We start from the raw sequence: 8,962 nt of genomic DNA on the forward strand, positions 1-8,962 counted from the left end.
TTCTCAAACAATATATGTATTTGACTGTTCTTACCTCTGTAAACATAATGTTGACTTCTTTGCAGCGGATGACTTGTGAAGTGTGCACGTACGAGAGCGAGCAGAAAGGAAGAGCAGTTCCGTTTTTTGGCCACAGGTGTCAGTCGCGAGTTTAAATTTCAGAAAAAAGCATATAGCCCCTTTAAGGCAGAACGTATAGCTAGTAGGACATAAGCTTCAATGATCCCTCAATGATCCAATAGCAGTGAGCAGAAGCTGCAGAAATGCTGTGAATGTTAGTCTATCATCACTGTTTTCTGCAGAACTGCTTTATAGCCGAATAGAACTAACTGATGATCTTTACAACAGAAATGAATCAACACTGAACCGAATCAACACTGAACCGAATTAGCACTGAACCGAATCAACACTGAACCGAATCAACACTGAACCGTATCAGCACTGAACCGAATCAGCACTGAACCGAATCAGCACTGAACCGAATCAGCACTGAACCGAATCAACACTGAACCGAATCAGCACTGAACCGAATCAGCACTGAACTGAATCAGCACTGAACTGAATCAACACTGAACTGAATCAGCACTGAACTGAATCAGCACTGAGCTGAATCAGCACTGAACTGAATCAGCACTGAACTGAATCAACACTGAACTGAATCAACACTGAACTGAATCAGAACTGAACTGAATTAACACTGAACTGAATCAGCACTGAACTGAATCAGAACTGAACTGAATCAACACTGAACTGAATCAACACTGAACTGAATCAGCACTGAACTGAATCAACACTGAACTGAATCAGCACTGAACTGAATCAGCACTGAGCTGAATCAACACTGAACTGAATCAGAACTGAACTGAATCAACACTGAACTGAATCAGCACTGAACTGAATCAGAACTGAACTGAATCAACACTGAACTGAATCAACACTGAACTGAATCAGCACTGAACTGAATCAACACTGAACTGAATCAACACTGAACTGAATCAGCACTGAACTGAATCAACACTGAACTGAATCAACACTGAACTGAATCAACACTGAACTGAATCAGCACTGAACTGAATCAGAACTGAACTGAATCAACACTGAACTGAATCAGCACTGAACTGAATCAGAACTGAACTGAATCAATACTGAACTGAATCATCACTGAACTGAATCAGAACTGAACTGAATCAACACTGAACTGAATCATCACTGAACTGAATCATCACTGAACTGACACTATTGTCTTTTTAGAGCTGCTGTAAAGCAGAATTGAACTCTGTTTGCATCATTGAATCATTATTTCCCTGCTTTGAAACAATCTGTATTATAAAAATAAAGATGAGTTGCCTACAATATTTACAAGTATATAATCAGTTACACAGCTAAATAACAAAGAAGAACATTCACTCAACCAAAACTGTTTTTAATTTGTATTGATATAAAAGGACACCATAAATTTCTCATATATATTTAGACGTATATGACGGACATAATAATGTACAGTAATTCATGAACGAGCCCTTTACATCCCAGCAGATGTGAACCGTCTGCTCTTGTACATTCAAACACAAGCCGTTCCTTCAACAATAAACAATCTTCATTTCTCCGTCTCTCACACTGAACATCAGAGACTCAGAGCTGTGATTGTTCTGTTGTTTTCTCATACGCCGTACACCAGCTTTGACAAATGCTGTCAATTATCGCATCCACATGTCCAAACATTCACTAGGCCACAAGCCACGTGTTCATCTGGTAATCATTAAATATGACTGGCATTTTTATATTAGACCGGTTGGAATTTGGAGTCGTGTAAGAGCGATTCATCTTGGCGAATCGAATGGGGAAAAGTGAGATGCTCGTGATGTTGCGTCATCTCTGAACTGAGCCTTCACCCGGGTCACTAAAACCATTTGGAGGGGAAGTATTAGTTCATAAAACGACATGGAAATAATCTGACCTGCAATTAAAACATCTCAAGGCAACATTCTGATGGGATGAATCACATTAAAAGTTGATGCAAAATGCCAAGAAAATGACCTCAAACTCATCATAACCAAATGGATCCATGTACTCTAGATCCTCAGATTATTTCTGTTTTACCTCTATTTTATCTTGTAAAATGACAAAGAACAACGAATGTTCACAAGCAAACAATGGCTAGAATATATATGACATATCGAAGTCAGAGCTTTCATAAAAATTACCAGATTACAAATTGTAATTCTGAGTTTGATCTCTCTCTCTCTCTCTCTCTCTCTCTCTCTCTCTCTCTATAAATAATATATTTAATAGTTAAACTACAGCTACAGGTTTTATTTTATTATGCAAAAAAATGCACATACAAACAAAAATCTGAGAGGAAAAAGCAAACATTGACTACAACATCATCAGTTATTAATATTTGGTTGATTCTCTTGTTTTTGCATGTGTTCATAATTTCTTTGCCTGGTCAAAAATGATGCTGGCACAATTCGTCATGTTTCATTGCATTATTATCACTAATAAAACAATCGACTCCATGCACAACTACGCAATACGACTGCAAAATCTTTAATAATAGCTGAATATGTCAAATATTGCTATGATGTTGCTATATAAGGGTGAAGATGTGAATTTTACAAGTCAGTTTTGGACACCAGTGTATATATTTATTATATTGTGGTAATTCCTACATAATATGAACAGTATAATGTCACAAGTTGCTTGGCAATCATAAACATGCTACAATTATGTTAATGAACAATATTAATGGATTTGAACTACTATTATCATCATTAATGCTGCGATCTGATACATCAGACTAGATCATCAGACATCAGACTTTTGTAACATTATAAATGCGTTACTGTCACTTCTGATCAGTTTAATGCTTCCTTGCTGAATCAAAAGTATTAATTTCTTTATTTGAAAAGAAACTGAGCCATAACTTTTGAACGGTAGTGTATAATGTTACAAAACATTCTATTTCAAATAAATGCTGTTCTTTTGAACTTTCTATTCATCAAAGAATCCTGAAAAATAAAATGTATAACGGTTTCCACAGAAATATGAACTGTTTTCAACACTGATAATAATCATAAATGTTTCTTGATCATCAAATCATCATATTAGAGTGATTTCTGAAGGATCATGTGACACTGAAGACTGGAGTAATGATGCTGAAAATTCAGCTTTGATCACAGGAATAAATTACACTTTACTATATATTCACATAGAAATCAGATGATTTACATTGGAATAATATTTCACAATTTTTACTGTATTTATGATCAAATAAATGCAGCTTTGGTGAGCAGAAGAGACTTCTTTAAAAAAGAACATTTAAAAAAAAAAAACATATCTAAAACATTTGAACGGTAGTGTATATTAATATATTTAATAGTTATTATATATTAATAAATATTATTAATATATATAAATATTAGTTGAAAAACTTAAAACTAAATAAAAATTAGAAATGTTTCATTGGCAATAAATTGAAATGATTTTAAGTTGAAGCACATTAAAAACTCAAAATATAAAAATAAAAGCTCATTAATAAAACAGTAACACTTTACAATAAGGGTTCATTAGTTAACATGAACTATAAAGTAACAATATTTGTAAAGCATTTATTAATCTTAGTTAATGTAAACATGAACAAACAATGAACAGCTGGATTTGTATCAACTAACATTAACAAAGATTAATAAATACTGTAACAAATGTATTGCTCATTATTAGTTAATGTTAGTTAATACATTAACTAATGCTAACACATGAACCTTATTGTAAAGTGTTAACTGTAATAAAACTGTGATAAAATGTAAAATAACACTGCTGTTTAACATGTAGCGTGGGGTATTTCTTCATCCACATGCTGAAACATTCAGAGATTTCAAAGACGCACAGGTCAGACGTTTCTCTGAGAGCATTTCTCCAGCTTGTCTTATTTAAGCAGTTTTCTAATTCACAGAACGAAGGGGAAAAGCCTGCGTGACAGAGTTGATTAAATCTGAGCAGAACTCGACCCCCGCGACCGGCTCCTTGTACCAGAAGCAGGACTCGGATATAAGACGACCTTTGACCTGTGCCGAGGACCGTCCAGATCCGTGATTACAGAGCATCTGTGCAACTCGATACGAGCCGATTCTTCTGGATGGGTTCCTAACATCCTAACATGTGAAGAACTGAAGAACCACTCCACGGCTTTACAATTATACAACAGCTTCCATCAACACTTTAAAAAAAACACTGGGTTAAAAACAACCCAGGTTCAACCCAAGAGCTGGGTAACTACAGGACAGAACACATGTTGGGTAATTTATTTTTACTATAGTAGCTTTTTTTTTCTTTTTTTTTTACTTCATACATGAATTATTGTTTACAGATTAACTTAATTCATCTAAACTGTTTTTTTTTTAAATACTCCACACAACCACTGGTTTGCACTGGTTCTATCATATTTTACAGTATAGCATATTTACATAGTTTTGAATACATATTGCATACATTTAAGCTCATTTAACAAATATTAGAAGTAAAAATTAAAGAAGTAATTCAAATGTGATGGACCAATCTCTGTTGTCCCTTTTCCACTGTAAAAAATACCCAAAAACTGGGTTGTTACGTCTGACCCAGGATCTGGGTAACAAAAAAACTACCCAAACACTGGGTTGTTACGTCTGATCCAGGATCTGGGTAACACAAAAACTACTCAAACACTGGGTTGTTACGTCTGACCCAGGATCTGGGTAGCACAAAAACTACACAAACACTGGGTTGTTACGTCTGACCCAGGATCTGGGTAACTCAAAAACTACCCAAACACTGGGTTGTTACGTCTGACCCAGGATCTGGGTTACACAAAAACTACCCAAACACTGGGTTGTTACGTCTGACCCAGGATCTGGGTAACACAAAAACTACCCAAACACTGGGTTGTTACGCCTGACCCAGGATCTGGGGTTACACAAAAACTACTCAAACACTGGGTTGTTACGTCTGACCCAGGATCTGGGTAACACAAAAACTACCCAAACACTGGGTTGTTACGTCTGACCCAGGATCTGGGTTACACAAAAACTACTCAAACACTGGGTTGTTACGTCTGACCCAGGATCTGGGTTACACAAAAACTACCCAAACACTGGGTTGTTACATCTGACCCAGGATCTGGGTTACACAAAAACTACTCAAACACTGGGTTGTTACGTCTGACCCAGGATCTGGGTTACACAAAAACTACCCAAACACTGGGTTGTTACGTCTGACCCAGGATCTGGGTTACACAAAAACTACCCAAACACTGGGTTGTTACGTCTGACCCAGGATCTGGGTTACACAAAAACTACCCAAACACTGGGTTGTTACATCTGATCCAGGATCTGGGTAGCACAAAAACTACCCAAACACTGGGTTGTTACTTCTGACCCAGGATCTGGGTAACTCAAAAACTACTCAAACACTGGGTTGTTACGTCTGACCCAGGATCTGGGTTACACAAAAACTACCCAAACACTGGGTTGTTACGTCTGACCCAGGATCTGGGTTACACAAAAACTACCCAAACACTGGGTTGTTACGTCTGACCCAGGATCTGGGTAGCACAAAAACTACTCAAACACTGGGTTGTTACTTCTGACCCAGGATCTGGGTAACTCAAAAACTACCCAAACACTGGGTTGTTACGTCTGACGCAGGATCTGGGTAACACAAAAACTACTCAAACACTGGGTTGTTACGTCTGACCCAGGATCTGGGTTACACAAAAACTACCCAAACACTGGGTTGTTACTTCTGATCCAGGATCTGGGTAACACAAAAACTACCCAAACACTGGGTTGTTACTTCTGACCCAGGATCTGGGTAACTCAAAAACTACTCAAACACTGGGTTGTTACGTCTGACCCAGGATCTGGGTTACACAAAAACTACCCAAACACTGGGTTGTTACGTCTGACCCAGGATCTGGGTTACACAAAAACTACCCAAACACTGGGTTGTTACGTCTGACCCAGGATCTGGGTAGCACAAAAACTACTCAAACACTGGGTTGTTACTTCTGACCCAGGATCTGGGTAACTCAAAAACTACCCAAACACTGTGTTTTTACGTCTGACCCAGGATCTGGGTTACACAAAAACTACCCAAACACTGGGTTGTTACGTCTGACCCAGGATCTGGGTAACAAAAAAACTACCCAAACACTGGGTTGTTACGTCTGACCCAGGATCTGGGTAACAAAAAAACTACCCAAACACTGGGTTGTTACGTCTGATCCAGGATCTGGGTTACACAAAAACTACCCAAACACTGGGTTGTTACGTCTGACCCAGGATCTGGGTTACACAAAAACTACCCAAACACTGGGTTGTTACGCCTGACCCAGGATCTGGGTAACACAAAAACTACCCAAACACTGGGTTGTTACGTCTGACGCAGGATCTGGGTAACACAAAAACTACCCAAACACTGGGTTGTTACGTCTGACCCAGGATCTGGGTTACACAAAAACTACCCAAACACTGGGTTGTTACGTCTGACCCAGGATCTGGGTTACACAAAAACTACCCAAACACTGGGTTGTTACTTCTGACCCAGGATCTGGGTTACACAAAAACTACCCAAACACTGGGTTGTTACGTCTGACCCAGGATCTGGGTTACACAAAAACTACCCAAACACTGGGTTGTTACGTCTGACCCAGGATCTGGGTTACACAAAAACTACCCAAACACTGGGTTGTTACATCTGATCCAGGATCTGGGTAGCACAAAAACTACCCAAACACTGGGTTGCTACGTCTGACCCAGGATCTGGGTAACACAAAAACTACTCAAACACTGGGTTGTTACTTCTGACCCAGGATCTGGGTTACACAAAAACTACTCAAACACTGGGTTGTTACTTCTGACCCAGGATCTGGGTTACACAAAAACTACTCAAACACTGGGTTGTTACTTCTGACCCAGGATCTGGGTAACACAAAAACTACTCAAACACTGGGTTGTTACTTCTGACCCAGGATCTGGGTAACACAAAAACTACTCAAACACTGGGTTGTTACTTCTGACCCAGGATCTGGGTTACACAAAAACTACTCAAACACTGGGTTGTTACTTCTGACCCAGGATCTGGGTTACACAAAAACTACTCAAACACTGGGTTGTTACTTCTGACCCAGGATCTGGGTTACACAAAAACTACTCAAACACTGGGTTGTTACTTCTGACCCAGGATCTGGGTTACACAAAAACTACCCAAACACTGGGTTGTTACGTCTGACCCAGGATCTGGGTAACTCAAAAACTACCCAAACACTGGGTTGTTACGTCTGACGCAGGATCTGGGTAACACAAAAACTACTCAAACACTGGGTTGTTACGTCTGACCCAGGATCTGGGTAACACAAAAACTACTCAAACACTGGGTTGTTACGTCTGACCCAGGATCTGGGTTACACAAAAACTACCCAAACACTGGGTTGTTACGTCTGACCCAGGATCTGAGTAACACAAAAACTACCCAAACACTGGGTTGTTACGCCTGACCCAGGATCTGGGTTACACAAAAACTACCCAAACACCGGGTTGTTACGTCTGACCCAGGATCTGGGTAACACAAAAACTACCCAAACACCGGGTTGTTACGTCTGACCCAGGATCTGGGTTACACAAAAACTACCCAAACACTGGGTTGTTACGCCTGACCCAGGATCTGGGTTACACAAAAACTACCCAAACACTGGGTTGTTACGTCTGACCCAGGATCTGAGTAACACAAAAACTACCCAAACACTGGGTTGTTACGCCTGACCCAGGATCTGGGTTACACAAAAACTACCCAAACACCGGGTTGTTACGTCTGACCCAGGATCTGGGTAACACAAAAACTACCCAAACACCGGGTTGTTACGTCTGACCCAGGATCTGGGTTACACAAAAACTACCCAAACACCGGGTTGTTACGTCTGACCCAGGATCTGAGTAACACAAAAACTACCCAAACACTGGGTTGTTACGCCTGACCCAGGATCTGGGTTACACAAAAACTACCCAAACACCGGGTTGTTACGTCTGACGCAGGATCTGGGTAACACAAAAACTACCCAAACACCGGGTTGTTACGTCTGACCCAGGATCTGGGTTACACAAAAACTACCCAAACACCGGGTTGTTACGTCTGACCCAGGATCTGGGTTACACAAAAACTACCCAAACACCGGGTTGTTACGTCTGATCCAGGATCTGGGTAACACAAAAACTACCCAAACACTGGGTTGTTACGTCTGACCCAGGATCTGGGTAACACAAAAACTACTCAAACACTGGGTTGTTACTTCTGACCCAGGATCTGGGTTACACAAAAACTACTCAAACACTGGGTTGTTACTTCTGACCCAGGATCTGGGTAACACAAAAACTACCCAAACACTGGGTTGTTACATCTGACCCAGGATCTGGGTAACACAAAAACTACTCAAACACTGGGTTGTTACTTCTGACCCAGGATCTGGGTAACACAAAAACTACTCAAACACTGGGTTGTTACTTCTGACCCAGGATCTGGGTTACACAAAAACTACTCAAACACTGGGTTGTTACGTCTGACCCAGGATCTGGGTAACACAAAAACTACCCAAACACTGGGTTGTTACATCTGACCCAGGATCTGGGTAACACAAAAACTACTCAAACACTGGGTTGTTACTTCTGACCCAGGATCTGGGTAACACAAAAACTACTCAAACACTGGGTTGTTACTTCTGACCCAGGATCTGGGTTACACAAAAACTACTCAAACACTGGGTTGTTACGTCTGACCCAGGATCTGGGTAACACAAAAACTACTCAAACACTGGGTTGTTACGTCTGACCCAGGATCTGGGTAACACAAAAACTACCCAAACACTGGGTTGTTACGTCTGACCCAGGATCTGGGTAACACAAAAACTACTCAAACACTGGGTTGTTACTTCTGA

The sequence above is a fragment of the Abramis brama genome (assembly GCF_963993115.1).
Source record: "Abramis brama genome assembly, chromosome: 8".
Classification (NCBI taxonomy): Eukaryota; Metazoa; Chordata; class Actinopteri; order Cypriniformes; family Leuciscidae; genus Abramis; species Abramis brama.